Below are 18876 nucleotides of genomic sequence, written 5' to 3' on the forward strand. Positions count from 1 at the left end.
AAGCTTTTCAGAAGAAATTGAGTGATAACATTAAAACATTACTAGAATTTGTGGTCTGCAGTTGAAACCACTAGTGTTTGTGAACCCAGAATCTAAACTGGTAGACCTAACAATCTGATTTAAAAGCACTCAATTTAAGTTCCTTCATGCCATTTCATCCAAATCCCTATTCCTGCAAAAGCAACTCCACCCTCAAAATTCCTTATTTTTAGCAGCTTCTTAGCAAATTCCTGAATTGAAAAAATTTTGCAACATAATTCATCTTAATCTGTACTAAGGGTGGATACCAAATGACCAGAAAGATAGTCACAAGTACAGTATTAAACGGACACTAAGCCTGCTTAAATTATAGCAATTTGCAAGTAGTTATATGTTATATTTTGGAAAGTGAATTATTTTACCTATATATGTACAATTTATTTACCCTCCATCATCATTTCCTAATAACTGCAATTAGTATATCATGGAATGGGGAAACTAAACTGGCTTTTATTCAATGCAGAATATCACACTGCAATCTCTGAATTTAAAAATGCATTTTTGTAGCTATTTAGAGAAATCAAGATACAGTGAAAGTGCTCAGTTAATATGATAAATAGAATTATTAAGGTGGTGATTATTCCTATTCATAATGTCCACAATCACTCAGGTATGATGTACTTTAAATGTGATCTGGATCTATATATACAGGAGACATTTTCTCCATAATACACAGCATATTGTACCCCAAGTGTCTGGTACCCTTATGGTCTCCATTAACCTTCACCACAAAGTACAAAAAAGAACACATTGATCCTTCAGTGAGAACGACTCCCTGGTCTTAGAAAACAGAGCCACCCAAAGCAAAAGCGAAAAACAGCACAAAATGGGGTTTTGGAAAAGGAAGAACAAGGATTTAATCAACATAAAATGCTCATCTGAAAAATTTTTTTGCACCGTGTATATGCCCATGATCCTTTCCTTTAAAAATTGCCAACAAAGACTCCACAGTCAAATCTAATTGTTTCTGCATTCTACTCCTCACTTAACTGTCCAAGGTTTTTAATGCATTCCTCCCTGAAAGAAGCAATGACAATTTTATACCGCTGTGAACTCCTGCCACTGAAAGAAAAACTCTGACTCTGAAAGAAAGAAAAGGAAGAAAGAAAAGAAAGGTTAATAGCATGTATTTACCCTGGGCTTAAAGACCGACGGCTCACAGCCACCTATCAGAGAAGTGGCTCGCTCCTTTCCCCAACGGACACACAGGAATTCAGAGGATACACAATGTTTTAAAAATGTGAACACCTGCCAATAATCACACCTTTTATCTATTCTCCCTAAAGAAGTTCCATGATGAACACACATCCAAGGAGCCCACATCCCTAGAACCTTGGGATGTGACTTGAGAGGGGTGTTTACCAGTCCTGCTAAAGCGACATCTCCCTTTTATGCTTGGCGACCACGCGCGGATGGGGTCTGAGGAGTAAGACAGGAGGCCAGAGACCAGCCCTAGTTTCAGTTATTCAGTCCCATTACAGAAGGATTCGCACTTCCCCCAGTGGCTCTTTCTTACTGTTCCTCTTCCCAGGCCCTCTCGCCCAAGATGTGTCTTTCCCCCTCCTCGCTGGCTGCTAGGCCACGGTCCCAAAAGACCCTAAAGGGGGAGGGGGCGTTTCCTGAGTCCACAGATGCCCCCTCCTTGCCCCAGACATGCCCCCAAATCTCACAAACTTTCCCTCGCTGAGATGGCAAAGGAGGACAACGGCGAAGACCCTCGGCCTCCGTCCTGAGGCCAGAGAAAACCTCCCTACCCCAACAGCAATTATGCCAGAGTGCTGGCGGTCAAGTTCTCGGTGCAAGAGCGAGGAACGTCAGACCTCAAGCCCGCGCCTGTATCTCAGGGTGGTATAAACAGGATGTCAGCGCGTTCCAGACTTGTTTATGAAAATTTGGTGTGTGCTCTGGGGGAGGGGGCGGCGAGCCTTAACCATCCCCCCCATCCCGGCGTGGGGCTCCCGCCCCCCAACCTCCCCGCCGCCAGCAGACTCCGCTTGGCTGGAAATCCCCCGCTTCCTCGCCCGCACCCACACGCCCCCAGCCCGCCCGGGCCCCCGGTCCACCGCCCCGCTTGCTGAGCGGCCGGGGGTGCGCAACTGCCGAGAACAGAGAGCAGCGGCCGCGTCGGCCGCCGGCGCCCGGCTCCGCGCCCCTCGCCCGGCCGTCGGCGGCCGCCACAGGCTTCTCCACCTCCCCTCCGTGACACTCACCACTTCCGTGTGCGCCTGGGCCGGAGGGTGCTCCGGGTCGCTGCGCAGGTCCGGCGGCCTGCTAGCTCAGCGGCCAGCCCCGCAGGGCCCCGGCGAGCGCGCGCCCGGGGCTGAGGAGGGGGCGCGGGATGGGAAATCAGGGCTGGGGCGCAGGCCAGCGCTGGAAGCGGCTGCTAGCTACTCCGCGGCCGCCGCGGCCTGCGCTCGCGACGCTCCCGCCCCGCCCCGCCCCGCCCCGCCCCGCCCCGCCGCTGGCTCCGCCTCCCAGGCCGAAGTCGGTCCCGCCTCCTCGTGACGTCACGAGCTACAGCCTAAGAAACAGGGGGCGGAGGCTGCAGACCAGTGGTGGGCTCAGCTACCGCGCAAGAACCAGCGCCACTAGTGTTCCCGTCCGGTTCCCACTCGGCGTCGTTCATGCTTCCCCCCCCTCCTCACTCGCTTCTTTACACCGCGTCTTCTAGAAACATCAGTCTAGGGAGGAGAGGTCTGAGAGGGCAAAAAGTAAAATTGTTGTGAGGTTTTGGCCATAGGTTGACACCTCCCAAGTTTGATGTGCTCCTGCACCGCGATGCTTTGATCACAGTCCTCTGCCCCTCGTCGCGACAGAATAAGAGATGAGCTGTAGAGCACCTGACTAGCAGGAACTTAAGAACAAATTTTATTTGACATAGACAAGGTACTTCAGATCCAACCCATGCCCTATTTAAAGAGCTCTTTTAAATTAAAAAAAAAAAAAAAAAGAACATTTGTTGATACCTAATATATTCATGTATTCAGCACTTTTCATTTTTTACTAATAATCTCTCAAAGTAGGTATTATCCTCGTTTTAGCTATGAGAAAACAAATTGAGGTTTATGTATCTTAAAGTCACACTACAACCAGGATTCATATCCCGTAGGCAGTCTACAGTCAGATCCTGACAATTTTACTTCCAAGGAATCTCTAGTCCTTTCGCTTCTCTAACTGTTCCAACAGTTAGAGAATACAAGAGACTACAGTCTCTATTTAATTTTCTACAGTGAGCTTTTAAAATTTCAAATCTGTTCCACTCCCAAGCTTGAAACAATCCAGTGCCTTCCCCGGGAAAATCCTCCTAGGCATGAGGTCAGGCTTCTGCAGCTCAGTCACTGTGAACTAAGACTGCCCCACCTGCCCAGCTAATCCTGCTGGAGGGTTCCTGATAACTTGGGGGACTACTAAGACTTACCTCATACTGAGCAAGAAGTGCCAGTGTGGTTCCTGGTGAGTGAAAGAGCACTTGATTCTAGAGTTCTAGATTTTAGGTCTGGGTCCCACCATTAGCCACCTTTGATACCCTAAACAAGTTACAGGTTACTCATAAAAGTTGAGGGGCAGACTAAAAGATCTCCAAACTGCCTTCTGGAAGGAGATAGAAGAGTTAACAGAGAGGACAGGAGAAGCAAGCAGGGAGGGTTGTGGCCCCAGCTGTCTCCATTTGTGGGTGTTTGTGTGCATGTATTGCCTCATCTGCAACTCAGGGCTGTTCACATCACATTCCTCACCTGTTAAATTGGGATATACCTTCCTTACAGGGATTATGCCGAAGGTGAACTAAGATAATGCAGCCCCAGGGGGCCTGGGTTCCTCAGTAGGTTAAGCATCTGACTTTGGTTTAGGTTATGATCTCACAGTTTGCAGCTTCAAGCCCCAGGTCGGGCTCTGTGCTGACAACTCAGATCTTGGAGCCTGCTTTGGATTCTGCTCTCCCTCTCTCACTGAGCACACCCCGCCCCCCAAAATATATAAACATTTTATAAAGAAGATAATGCAGGTCTGGCACAGTGGTGGGCTCGGTAAGTCATTTTTATTGAGCTGGGCCTTAAAGAACAGGTGGGAGTGAATGAATGGAGACAGAAACATGAAAGAGCCACATTTCAGGGAAGGAGAAAAATAAAGATAAAGGCCAGTCAGGACAGCAGCAATGACCCCATTGTACTCAAGAATGAATCTGACTTCTATGAAAGACTCATGACATGGAATAAGGAGAGAGGGCCTTGGCTGAGTATATTTCCCCATACTGGGCATTGCACTAAGTGCTGAGGATTCTGGGGGAAAACACCCAGCTCCTGACCTCTGGTTCTCACACTGGAGTGGATAACTGACGGGTGACCGTTCAGTGTGATTCATGCTCTTCTAAAACTGGTCATAGAGGAGAATTACCCAACCTAGCCTGAAGAAGTCAGGAAGAAGATGCTATAAGCAGCAGATAAATCACAGGAGCACCAGAGGGATTGTGGCATATTCAGACAATAATACATATATGCTTGTGTGGCTGGGGAATAAGATAAGAGTCATGCAAAAATCTTGCCTGAAAAACATAGTGTGTTCTTTAGGTATTTAAGCAGGTTTACATTTTACAAGAATCACCCTAGGGCAGGGTTTCTCAGCCTCAGCACTATTGACATTTGGGGCTAGAATATTCTTTGTTATGTGGTGCTGTCCTGTGTATTGCAGGATGTTCAGCAGCTCTCTGTCCTCTAACCACTAGATGCCAGTAGCAATCCCCCTCGCTTCTCCTCCATGCCCTCCACCCCCCACCCACCCATCTCCTCGTCCAGTTATGACAACCAAAAATGTCTTCAGACATTTCCAAACGTTCCCTGGGGGACAAAAACCACCCCTATTGAGAACCACTAATGTGAAGATAAGGTAGATGATGGATTGGAGGACAAGATTAATCTCCACAGCATTGTAGAGCCGCAAACTACCAGTGATAAGAACAATATTAAAGCAGTAGACTAAGGAGGGATAAGCATGAAAGTGTCAAAAGCCTGAGGAGATACAGTAGACTGTGCGGTGACTGATTAGACGTGGGTGCTGAGGCAAAAGGAAGAACGGCACGTGACTCCCAAATTTTCCAAATTAGTTGACAGGTTGACCAAGAACACCAACTAAATTGGATGAGGAATTCAATCTTATGTTTGAAAATAGAAAAAAAAATTGTACAGTTACCCTATAAGGAACATATGAAGCAGAGAACAGTATAGAAGGAGGACTACACACATCCCCTTCTAATAGGTAACATGTGGCATGAAATCTACAAGCCCACTACAAACATTCATCTAAATTGAACTAACCCTCTTATTGGGAAATTCTCAAAAAAAACCACTCCATCCAATCAGCAATCATACACATGGGTTTCACATGTAAATCTTCATTAAGAGTGCTCATCAGTTTATGTCTCTGGAAAAGATTAGATTACAATGGGAAAATAGATTCAAACAATAAGGTTTGCCTTTAAAAGGTTGTACTAAACAAAACTAAAATGCCATTGTACAGATGATGAAATTCAATTACAAAAACTTGGAAATTAGACAAGACAGATAAAATCTCTGTAATTTTGCAGCCCTAATATAAATATGCTTACCATATTATATATTTTCTTCCAGTTATTTTTTTCACTAGCCATATTTTTAATGTAAGTATAATCACGGTGTGCATGTAATTTTATAAAGTGTTCCTTAAATTTATTTCAATATATGAGCATTTTTCTGTTACTACTGAAGTCTTCATAACTAATAGATTTCCTCATGCAAATAACTTAAATAATAATTAAATATATACTATTTAGGCCATTAGGAGAGATTCACAGAAATGGAATTATTGAGTTAAATGGACTGCATATTTTTAGATTCCTGATCATAGATTCATATTGGCAAGTCACTTTCCAGGAAGTTTCCAAAAATTTACACTGTCCTAAAAAACATACACAATGTCAAGTTCTGCAAGAATGAACATTATCATTTTAAAATGATTTACATCTTTGGGGTGCCTGGCTGGCTCAGTCAGTAAAGCATACAACTCTTAATCTCAGGGTTGTGAATTTGAGCCCCATATTGCGTGCAGAGCTTACTTTAAAATAAAATAAAATAAAATAAAATAAAATAAAATAAAATAAAATAAAATAAAATAAAATAAAATAAAATAAGTAAATAAATATTTACATCTTTAATGTTTAATTTTTTTTTTACTTTTAATTGTGAATTTCCATGATTTTTTTTTTTTGCTTTTTTTTTCTTAATGTTCATTCATTTTTTGAAAGAGAAGGAAACAGAGCATGAGCGGGTGAGGGGCAGAGAGAGAGGGAGACACAGAATCCAAAGCAGGCTCCAGGCTGAGCTGTCAGCACAGAGCCCCACATGGGGCTCGAACTCAGAGACCACGAGATCATGACCTGAGCCAAAGTCAGACACTTAACTGACTGAGCCACCCAGGTACCCATGAATCTCCATGATTATTAAAGAGATTAATAATTTTCCATGTGCTTTCTCACTAGTTTCTATTTTTCATTTTTCTTTTAGTTTATCAATATGTGTCTATGGAGTAGGCAGGAGAAATTCTGTTTTCATTCTTTACCTGATATCTACAGGGATCATAGTATCTTCTAGCAATTTGTAATAATGATATCTCTAATAAAGATAGCAATACGTTTCTGTCCTACTTTTGATATATATTTTTCCAGCATACTATTTACTCTAAAAAAATATGCTTGTAAAAATTTTCCATTTTCTTATAGTGAAGTATATTGATTACTGTGGGTTGTTTGTTTGCATTATGCTGTCATCCGTGATTCTCTAGGAAACCATCCTCTTTCCCTAGGTTAGACAAACGAATACAATAAATATTTCTTGAATACCAAATTATGTGCCTGTCACTATTCTGCACTGTGAATACAGCAGTGAAACAAGACAGAGAAGGTTCCTAGTTGGTGAGGATAGTTGAAAACAAGTAAATGAGTAAGTAATTAGAATAATGTCAGAGGGGCGCCTGGGTGGCGCAGTCGGTTAAGCGTCCGACTTCAGCCAGGTCACGATCTCGCAGTCCGTGAGTTCGAGCTCCGCGTCAGGCCCCGGGCTGATGGCTCAGAGCCTGGAGTCTGTTTCCATTCTGTGTCTCCCTCTTTCTCTGCCCCTCCCCCGTTCATGCTCTGTCTCTCTCTGTCCCAAAAATAAATAAACGTTGAAAAAAAATTTAATAAAAGAATAATGTCAGATAGTGATATATGCTAAGGAGGAAAAAAGATTTAAGAGACAGAATGAGGGAGGGTGACTCAAATGTTTTTTCTATATTACTCTAGGTTTTATACAGCTCAATGCTTTAAATATCCAATATTTAATCCACCTGAATTTTCAATGGATGCTCCAAAGTGTCTGAAACTTTTTGTTATTTATATTGAAACTATATTATTCAATAAATGGCTTTTATTTAATAATCTCTCCCTTTCCTTCATCCCACCCTCCAAAAAAAAAAAAAAAGAAAGAAAGAAAAACTAAAATAAAATGTTAGGTCTTTTCCCTCTAAACTAAGATGGTAACTGGACAATTCTTTTCCTATATGGTCTCTAATCCATTGAATCAGTCTCCTTCTAAGGTGGGGAAATTATTACACTTACAGGAAAGAGATCCTTTCTCATTTCTTAGTACCATGAAAACAGTAGGCCATCAATAATACTCAGGCACTTGGGATTCTTTCCTTCTCTCTCTGCCCCTCCCCTGCACATGCTCTCTCTGTCTCTCTCAAAATAAATAATAAGATAAACACTAAAAAAAAAAAAAAAAAAAACAATACTGATAATGACACACTGAAAGTAAGAAAAAAGAGCCTGATTAAATGTAATGGGGAAGGAAAAGGAATGTATGTAATTTTTGCCTGGGAGGAATCATGCATGCCATAAAAGTTCAGCAGATATTTGTTATAAAAGTATAATTCAGAGAAAGAAAAAAGATAAAAGCCAGTGAATCATATATGTATGATTGTGAGCACCCACCTTAAAACCTTTCCAGGCTAAAATTTTTGAGGGATTACTTTCCAGAACATTGATGCTTCTATCATGTATTTGATAACAGCATTAGTACTACCATAAAATTATTGCTGGAGATATACCTTGGTCCTGATTTGGAGAACTACCTCAGCTCGCTCCTGTTAAAACATGAGGTTCATCTTCCTTAGAAACTTCGATTCTCTTAAGCTATCAACTCTGCCCTTAGCCCAACTGTCCAATGGCTGAGTAGCAAAGGTGACTTTGGAGTGAGATAGATCTAAGTTTGAATTTCAGCTCAGCCCTGCCACTTACTAGCTGGGTACCCCAGGAAAGTTCCTAAATTAATACTCAGTTTCCTCAAATGTAAAATCTGAATAATACTACCCAGCCCATTTACCTCAGTAAATGTTTATGAAGACTAAGTAAGCGGGTATATACAAACTCACGGTTTAACTCCATTAAGGTGTACGGACTGTACTAAATTAGCCAGTCATTAACTGGAGAGCACACATTAGTTTAGGTCCTTCAAGAAGCAAGTAACGGGGCACCTGGGTGGCTCAGTGGATTAAGTGTCCAACTCTTGATTTCAGCTCAGGTCATGATCTCACAGTTTGTGAGGTTAAGCTCCATGTCAGGCTATGCGCTAACAGCATGGAGCCCGGTTGGGATTCTCTCTCCGTCTCTCTCTCTCTCTCTCTCTCTCTCTCTCTCTCTCTGCCCCTCCCCTGCTCATGTTCTCTCTCTCTCTCTCTCTCTCTCTCTCTCTCTCTCTCTCTCTCTCCAAAGAAAACACTTAAAAGAAGAAAGAAGCAAGTAAGACAGGATTAGATAAGCAAGAGATTTACTGGGGAGGAAGCAAAAGAAGGCGAGGGAAGACTCAACTCCAGACCATGATGCAGCTCCGATATCTGTGGAAGAAAAGAGGAGGAAAGGGAAGTTGGGATAGAAAGAACGCATTTCCAAGAAAACCTTGGGTAAGCCACTTGGGAGTCTTCAAGCCAAAGTGGCCATTGTTCACTGGAACTAGCCTGCCTTAGTATGCTTGCCATGCTCAGTCATTGGCATGGGAAGCCTAGTCCCTAAACAAACATAGCAATGGATGCATAGGGGAAAAGCTGGAACTCTCGGTCAGTCATGCCTCCCATAGGAGGAGATCTGGGCAGTGCACTTTCATAAAGGCTACATTCTACCCACTGCACTGCTCAGGCCAACTTCTATAGCAGGTTCAGGGAGCAGGACCTCCACAGGTCTATGGATCTGTCTGTCTGCAGGGAAATTTAGAAAAGGGGGGTTAATGAGGCAAACTATGGCCAGGTCACTGCCGTTGGTCTCAGAGCCACAGCTGGTTCACATCCTCTCCCTCTTCTGTCCATTCTGTTTGTTTGTTTTCTGTTCTATTCTAAATTCCCCTCATTCTTAACTATTACTTTGGCAGGTCCTGGTGGCTCACCTGGTGACATGACCCAAATCTCACCCTCGAGAGGGCTGAGCCCTTTGCAGTCACACCCTCCTCAGGCCAGGAGTGCTATCCACTTCCAATCACAGTTCCAGTGGAGAAACAGAGTGCCAGGACCTTGTGTTCTCCTGGGCACCACACACGTTCTTCCCTAGCTACATGTGTAAAAGGAACTCTACTTCCTCCTACTGATGAGGATGGATTCTCCCTGCCATGATGGTGACTCTTTTCCCCTGCTGGTCCCTGGAGACGAGGAATCCAAAGGGCCCTGGTGACAGCTATGATTCATAATTCCATGGGACTCTTGTTACATCCCCTGACAAGAGTACACCATGTTTAGGGTCCAAGACCCCTAACACTTGAAGAGACCAGAATGTGGACAAAGTTCCCCAGTGAGTCATTAGGAGTGATGGTAAATGTCACCACTCCTACTCTGATTCCTTGGTTCCTGGATCCATTCATTCTTCTAGGTGTGGACACACTGTCATACAGAGGTCTCTGATTTAAAGCATATCCTACAGGAAGACAACCCAGTCTCTCAGAGGGTCGTTTCTGATTTGTCACTTCAGATGTGCCTTTGCAAGGCCTGCCAGCACTCTAGAAGGTCTGCTGCTTTATGTGGTGCCATATGTGGTATATATGACCACAGGACCACGTGATCATAGGCCCTCTCTTTTTTAGATTTTATGTAGTACTTTTGTTCTCTACACATTTGTCCCTTGGGACACTATGAGCTGTTTACCCTCTCTGTAATTCCTGCAGACCATACCCTTGGCTGGCCCTCTGACTCTACTGGTTATTAGGGTATTGTGGCCTCATGGCTTCTGATAGGTAAATGCTTCCAATTGGTCTCTATTTCTTAGAGGGAGCCCCATTATGCCCATGGCCATTAAGGAGCCCAGCTCTGGGACTATTCTCCTACCTTAAGCCCAGGTCTTCAGAAGTGACTTCTTAGTGACACCGGTACCTCTCTGCAGTACATTCTTAATCGTCTTGGTGAATGGTGTACCCTTTGGGTCTCCCATGAAACAATCCTCTCGTGGGCCTCTGGCCTTTCCACTCTAGCATGCCCTTTCCCTCAAGTTCTTAATCCTTCTTCTGCCTTCTGTCAGGGCAACTCAGGCATCTCCACCTCACTCAGGTTTGGCTGGTACTTTTTCCAGGCTTCTAACAGCCATCCCATCTATTCCACGGTGAGTTTGCCTCATCCTCCAAGGTTCTCGCTAGGAGGTTAAATGCTGTGTCTTGAAAAAAAGGCCTTTACCCTTTGTAGCAACATGGATGGAACTGGAGAGTGTTATGCTAAGTGAAATAAGCCATACAGAGAAAGACAGATACCATATGGTTTCACTCTTATATGGATCCTGAGAAACTTAACAGAAACCCATGGGGGAGGGGAAGGAAAAAAAAAAGAGGTTAGAGTGGGAGAGAGCCAAAGCATAAGAGACTCTTAAAAACTGAGAACAAACTGAGGGTTGATGGGGGGTGGGAGGGAGGGGAGGGTGGGTGATGGGTATTGAGGAGGGCACCTTTTGGGATGAGCACTGGGTGTTGTATGGAAACCAATTGGACAATAAACTTCATATATTGAAAAAAAAAAAAAAGGCCTTTAGGTCTGAGCTCCAGATATTTATACTTCTCTTGGGAAAGGTTACTTACCACTCATATAACTGATTGTATTTGTCCTGCTGATTGTTAGGAAGCTCAGAATCAAATTTTAGTCATACATGTTTTATATACAGGAACTTCTTTTTTTTTTTTAATTTTTAAATATTTATTTATTTTTGAGAGAGAGAGACAGAGCACAAGCAGGTGAAGGGCAGAGAGACAGGGAGACAAAATTTGAAACAGGCTCCAGGCTCTGAGCTGTCAGCACAGAGCCCAACACGGGGCTCAAATTCGCGAACCGTGAGATTGTGACCAGAGCCAAAATCGGACGCTTAACCGACTGAGCCATCCAGGCATTCTTATATACAGGAACTTTTAATATATACTTTGTGTACCACCTTCAAAACAGCTTTTGTCTTCCTTTTCACTGATTTTCACTTCATGCTGACTTTTCCAATTGCATTTATTCAACACACTATCTGCCCAGCACTGTGCTAAGTACATATATCTTATCGCATTCAGTCTCGGCCTCCCCTACTGTGGGATCTTGGGCAAGATACCAAATTTCCATAAGCTTTGATTTTCTTCGCCTGTAAGTGAGGAAGATCATAATGTCCACTTCATAGGGTTATCATGAGGATAATTAATCGTAGTTCACACCATTAGTTATTAGAAGACACGCAAAAGCTTTTTTACTAAAAAAAAAAAAGTCCACATATATGATATAATTATTTTACGAGGCATCAATGTAGTAATTTCTGAAAAGATCAACATTGTTTCTTGTAAAAACACTCAATATACAGAGCAGAGTTATTAATCTTATTTATTATGGCTTAATTTAACTGAAGGTTTTTGTGGTTCATGTAATTAACAGCAGTACAACAGAATCAATAAAACTGTTATAATGAATGTCCACGCAGAAGTGTCCACTTACAGGGTGTATATATATGATGTTATATATAGGTAGGATAAATGAGATGATGGCCCCCTTGGAAGGTAGTGAGCTCAAGGATTCTTTACTTCAAAATCTATTCAATTTTATAAGAATATCAGATTGCCTTGGCCTGACTTACTAGCTCTAATAATGAGGTTTATTCCACCCCAAGGACTTAGTATGCTGCATTAATAATGAAAACACTATGAAGAAATGCTATTCTGACAACCAAGAATAGAGCCTGGGAAGCCAACGAACCAGAAAGCGTGGGACCCAAATGCTCAGTGAGCTCTGGAACAAACCGAGGAAACATAAGGCAGTCTGTTTGACCTCTCTGAGCTCATACTTCTGAGTTGATAATATCTGTCAGCATCAAAATTCTGTGCATCTTTATTTTTTTAACCTCATAGCATCCATGTGAAAGTGACTGGCCAATAAATCATATTTTCATTTGGAGTACAAAGCCTAAATTACATGCCCCAAAGCAATAGGAAAATAAATTATAGCTTAACACGAATTAGATTTGATCTCTTCCCAAGTTCTAATCTTCTCTTATTCTGGCAGGAGGGTGAGATCTAGGAATCAGAGATTCTCAGAGGTCTGTGGCAGCCAACAATTCAACTCAATTCAACAATATTTATTCAGTACCAGGATGTGCTAAGTACATAATAAATTCTTCAGTTTCTGAGAGTCTGATGCAAGATACATACGATCAGTAACAATCAATTGAACAACTATGTGTACAGGATACTATACTAGGCCCTTAGCAAGGGTGGTCCTCAGAGACTGCAGTATATAGAGGAAAAGGCAAAACATCCATTTGAAAAATAAATGATCAAGTGTCAAATGGCTGACACAGACAGGAAATGGCATAAGATCTCAGAGACAGGAAACATCACTGAAAGTCCAGATAGACTTCCTGGAGGGTGTGATATGAGTTGAACTTGAAGGATACTAAAAAAACAAAGAGGTGGGAAAGTATTAAACCTGTTTAGATGGTATTTATTTCCTTCCCAGAATTTTTAGAATTTGGTTTATTTTTATGTGTGAAATACATGTGTGTTGTCTTTACTCAATTTTAGGTACCACGACAGCAGAAACCATACATAATATTTACATGATTCAGCACAACAAATATTTACAGAGTGCCTACTATATGTCAGGTGCTGTACTGGGTAAGCTTTGGAGGGGAGGGAAAGGTAAAGAAGGAAAGAGAAAGAAATTAGAGATACAACTCGGAAGTCAGCTGAGGTCCCTTTGCCTCTCAAAGATCTGGGTAAACTTCGTTTGAGACCCCAACCCCTCATTGGCCTCTGCAAGTATACAGCCCTTCCAAGAGACGAATAACATCCGAAGGGACACTTCCACTTCCTCACATCTAATCTGTCCTGCACAATGTTGCAATGAAACTCTGCCCCTTCCCAGTTTTTTCATCAAAGGCACTCACCTTTGATGAAGGTGCCTGGGTTTGGTGGTCATCACTGGAGACGTAGGGAAGGGTAGGGAGGAATCACAGCTCGGGTGCACTGCTAGCCGCTCTCTCCCTTTTCCCCCTGCCCTCCCTCCTCTCTTTTCCTCATGCTCTCCATCCCAGATTGCCCCCAAGGATTGCACATTCTCCCTGTAGTACCCACAGCAAGCGGCCCCTCCTCTAACACCCAAGTCCTCGAGTCTCAACACTCTGCCTCAAGCTCTCCAAATGATTCTGTTCTACCCAGCTTTCCAAACCTAGATGCTTCTAGCTCCAAGAGGAATTTTGGCACCAGTTATTAAGAGATAGTGATATTTTCTGGGGGTGCCTGTGTGGCTCAGTCAGTTGAGTGTCCGACTCTTGATTTTGGCCCAGGTCACGATCTCACAGTTCGTGGGTTCAAGCCCCACACCAGGCTCTGCACTGACAGCACAGAGCCAGCTTGGGATTCTCTCTCTCCCTCTCTCTCTGCCCCTTCCTTGCTCACTCTCTCTTTCTCTCTCTCAATAAAATAAATAAACTTAAAAAAAAGATAGTGACATTTTCTCCACCTTGTTACAAAGAGGTAAGTGCACTGGTGACTCTAAGAGAAACCCAAAGTGCTATGGGGGGACAAAAGCAGGAGAGAATGCAGGAGGGGCATCATAGTGGGTTCCTTGGCCCCTTGCAACTGGTCTCTCTCCCCAACATTCACACAGCATGTACTATGGGCATCATTCTCTGGAAATCTGTCCTCTGATGCCTTCTATTACTATTTCTCCTTCCATCTATCCCTGTGTTATGTGACCAGATATTTTGTGTCCCCAATACAGCAGCGTTTCTCTTTCCTCTCCAAAAGTCTCATGGGTCATGGGCCTCCCTGATTGGTCTGCTGAGTCCCACTTGCGGGAGCTGTATAACTTGCCTAGTTTCACAATACCTTCCCCAAATTGCCCTTCAAAATACCACATGTCAGGAATTTATTTTGATTAAATTGAGTTAACATACCTCTAAGAATGTATTGTGTGTGTAACCAATTTGCTTGAGATGGCTGGAGATGTCCATTCGTGTTACACTGAGGAGAGCTGGAAAGGACTAACCTGTACTGAGATACCCCAGGGGCCAGTCATCTGCTGCAATTCCCACAGTCAGCCTTTCAGGTGATGTGAGGTGATTTGCCAAAGGTCACACCACTACAGAGTAGGCGCTAGAATCTTAATGCAGGAATACCTGGTTTCAGAGCCCTTGCTCTTTTCACTACACCACATCTCTAAAATAACACTCCTTCAGGGACATTCCAAGTCTCATTATTAAAAAAAAGGGCAGTTATTTGCTAGGATACAGACTAAAGACCACCCCAATGTTAGAGTCCTTCAATAGTAGGAAGAAAACCAATTCTATGACCTTGAACAAGTGGTTTCATCTTCCTGAGCTTCAGGTTACTCATTTGTACACACAATTTTAGAGTTAAATTATGCCTATAAATATATGCATATTTAATATAAAGTTAATTTCATATATAAATTTAACTCTGCCTGGCAAGGTTAAAGAGAATTCCTGCTTCCTTTTGCAGAGAGTGTACAATGGGAGTTGACAGAACTGACGGTCCGTTTATCTGGGTGGGTGTTTTTAACTGGGCTAACACATTACATTATTTGGGAGGGGCATTAGGTGACTTATGCATGAGCAGATGAATAGTTAATTCAACATCACCCAGAAGCAACCACAGTCCTTGAGGGTAAGTTGACACTGCCATCAACATCCTCCAAAGCCCTTCTCCCCAATAACTATGAATGTCTCCTAAACAAGGTGTTTTCAGATGGTTGTTATCAGCCCAGGTAGGAGGTAAGAGGGTTTGAGGTATGAGCATCATAAAACATAGGGAAGTTTTGGAGGTGGGTTTGGGGAGATGGAACCACTCTTCCCGATGCCTCAACAATACCAAGTCCTACTGGCTCATGTTTCTAGGAGCACAGTCTTGGCTGTGAATCAGAAGTGGGTTATAGCTCTGCCTATTCCCAGTTGTGACCTGGAGTTTTAAATCTCAGTTTTATCATAAAACTGTAAAACGTTTTATGTAAAACGTTTCTGTAAAACGAGGATGATATTTTCTGTCTTCTAAGGTTGTTGTGAAGATAGTTAAATAATGAATTTAAAGCACCTAGTACAGTATCTGGCACACTGTAAGCCCTAAAAAAGTTGGTTATTATTTTATTAGCAGGGACCAGGGCCTTGAAGTACTAAGATACAGGGCAATGGAAGAGGAAAGGAAAGAAAGACTCCCTGTTGCTGGAGGATCAAGTTTAATGGCACGTTGAGCATAGAAAGTCTGTCATAATCTGGCCCAAACCTCTGCTTCACCCTTTGGTTACCTGCACACACCCTGCAAAAACCTCCATAGCTCCTCCAGGCAAACAGAATTCATCCTTTAGTTTCCCATAATACTTTGCATATACGTTCGTGCTTTTTCTTATCATACCTTATTCTCAGTATTCATTTGCATCTCTATCTCCACACCACCTGGCCCCATCCCAAGCTGTGAGTTTATGGACACTACGCCCATCTAGCATCTTCATATATGCAGCCACAAGCATTCTGTAAGTCATGGATGGATGGATGGATGGATGGATGGATGGATGGATGGATAGATGGATGGATGGATAAAGAACATGAGACAACACAGTGACTTAGTCAAGGGTTTAAGACTAGGTGCCCAGGAGACAGGGTAAGATAGTCTTTGTTTCCTTCATAAATTTTCTTAAGACCAGGTCTGAGCAAAAGTGTAGAGGGCATGACATTTGCTGAATCATTTGCCCAATGGTGGCGGTTGGGCAATCTATGTGTGTCTTCCAGGGAAAGCAGGACTGGCTGGTGATTCCTGCCAGGGCCAATATCAAGCAGAAGACCTTAGCAACCAGGGAGCCAAGGCAGAATGATGCTTCTAAGTTTCCCTGCAGCCATCAAGGTTAGTATGTTAAGCAGTTAGGAGCAACAAGTCCCTCCAGGTGCGGCCAGTTGCCAGCAGGGCAAACAGACTTGTGGGCAAGGACCATCCTCCCTGTGATTATGTTCAGTATAAACAATGATAACAAGATCTAAAATTAGAAAATGGGTATAAAATGTGATTTCCACAGAGGATAGACTATCCAAGGATAACATTAAATATAGAATATTTTAGAACAGAAGGCAATAGAGAGGGAGATTATATACCTTGCTTTGCAGGAATCATCCTATTTTCATTTATTTTATTTTTGTTAAAGGCAACTGAAAATGATATTTATCGATTGATAACCTATTGTGTACTTCACACTTAAAAAACAAAACCAATGTGCTGGAGTCAGCTCCCACTGGCATGTGAGAACAGACTGTGTGCATGTCTCTTTAACTCTATTTGCACCTTAAAACCAGTAATGGCAGGAGTAGTTACCACATGGAAATTGGCAAACACTCCAACGTTTATTTATTTTTGGGACAGAGAGAGACAGAGCATGAATAGGGGAGGGGCAGAGAGAGAGGGAGACACAGAATCGGAAACAGGCTCCAGGCTCTGAGCCATCAGCCCAGAGCCCGACGCGGGGCTCGAACTCACGGAGCGCGAGATCGTGACCTGGCTGAAGTCGGACGCTCAACCGACTGCGCCACCCAGGCGCCCCCAAACACTCCAAATCAGGGTTTTCCACCTCCACATCCTCTGAGAGCTGGTTGTTAAACATTTACCAGCACACCACTAGCTTTACAATGAATGATCCCAATGAATTCTCCTAATACTCCCATTTTACAGAAGGGAAAATTAAGTTTAGAGAAGGTAAATGACAAAATAACTTGCTACAAACTTTTTGGTAGCAGAGGAAGAATTAAAATTTACACCACCTGCCTCCAAAGTTGATGCACTTAATCATGATGGAGAGAACACTTCCTAATTCATTCTATAAGACCAGCATTACTCCAATACCAAAGGCAGATAAAGACATCACAAGAAAAGAAAATTACAGGCCAATATCCCTCATGAATGCAAAAAGCCTCAACAAAATACTTGGAAACCAAATCTAACAGCATATTAAAAGGATTATACCCCATGACCAGGTGGGATTTTTCTCAGGAATGCAAGAGTAGTTTAACATTAAGAAAATCAATCAATGTAGGCACCTGGCGGGGCTCGGTGTATTTAAGCATCAGACTTTGGCTCAGGTCATGATCTCACGGTTCATGAGTTCGACCCCCGCATCAAGCTCTGTGCTGACAGCTCAGAGCCTACTTCAGATTCTGTGTCTCCCTCTCTTTCTGCCCCTGCCATGATTGTGGTAGCTTGATCTTTCTCTCTCTCTCTCACTCTCAAAAGTAAATAAAAACATGTAAACCCTTTAAAAAAAAGAAAATCAGAGGCGCCTGGGTGGCTCAGTCAGTTATAGCAATACAGTATATTTTAATTAAGGTATATACATTGGGTTTTTTAGGCATAATGTTATTGCACACTTAATAGACTACAGTCTAGTGTAAACATAACTTTTATATGCACTGCAAAACCAAAAAATTCATTTGACTTGCTTTATTGTGATATTTGCTTTATTGTGGTGGTCTGGAACCAAAACCACAATATTTCCAAGATATGGCTTTGAATGGAAAGACATCCATGTTCATGGATTGGAAGACTTAATATTGTTAAGATGGCAATATTCCCCAAGGTGGTTTAGAGATTCAACACAATCTTTACCAAAATTCTAACAGCCTTTTTTGCAGAAATGGAAAAACCTATTCTCAAATTCGTATGGTTGCTGGGGGCCCAGAATACATAAAATAGTCTTAAAAAAGATCAGAGTTGGAGGACTCACACCTCCTGGTTTCAAAACTTACTACAAAGCTAAAGTAATTAAAACCATGTGATATTGGCATAAGGATAGACATATAGACCAATGGAAAGAATTGAGAGCCCAGATATAAACCCCTATATTTATGTCCAATTGATTTTCCACAGAGACGCCAAGTCCATTCAACAGGGGAAAATTAGTCTTTTCCACAGATAATGCTGGCACAACCGGATTTCCACATGCAAAAGAATGAAGTTGGACCCCTAGTTCATGTCATATACAAAAATTAACTCGAAATGGAACCATAGAACTCTTAGAAGAACATATAGGGATAAATTTGGTGACTCTGGCTGTGGCAATGGGTTCTCAGATAAGACATCAAATGAGAAACAAAAGAAAAAAATAAATAAATTGAACTTCATCAAAACTAAGAACTTTTGTGCATCAAAGGATATTATTAAGGAAGTGAAAAGAGGCAGTCCAACTGTCTTGGCCTGGACAGCAGACAACACCACAAGGCCCAGCTGAGAATACTGGGGCATGTGGTGGTCTCCCCAGTCTGGTTCCTCTATAGCCTGCTCAGCTATCCAC

The 18876-nt window shown here is 42.7% G+C and overlaps 1 protein-coding gene across 4 annotated transcripts in view; it reads right to left on the reverse strand.

Annotated features, from left to right (window-relative positions):
* JAK1 (Janus kinase 1) overlaps positions 1-18876 on the reverse strand; it is a 241822-nt gene that overhangs the window by 128689 nt on the left and 94257 nt on the right. Inside the window, exon 1 of one of the 4 annotated variants that reach the window (XM_086717199.1) lies at positions 2250-2480. The exons of the other annotated variants lie outside the window; for them this stretch is intronic. The gene's annotated coding sequence lies outside the window, so the exon portion shown is untranslated. Of the gene's footprint in view, positions 1-2249; positions 2481-18876 lie in introns of those variants that run through there. 4 annotated transcript variants of the gene reach the window in all.

The sequence above is a fragment of the Puma concolor genome, chromosome C1 (genome assembly GCF_028749965.1).
Source record: "Puma concolor isolate L17-30 chromosome C1, mPumCon1.1.hap2, whole genome shotgun sequence".
Classification (NCBI taxonomy): Eukaryota; Metazoa; Chordata; class Mammalia; order Carnivora; family Felidae; genus Puma; species Puma concolor.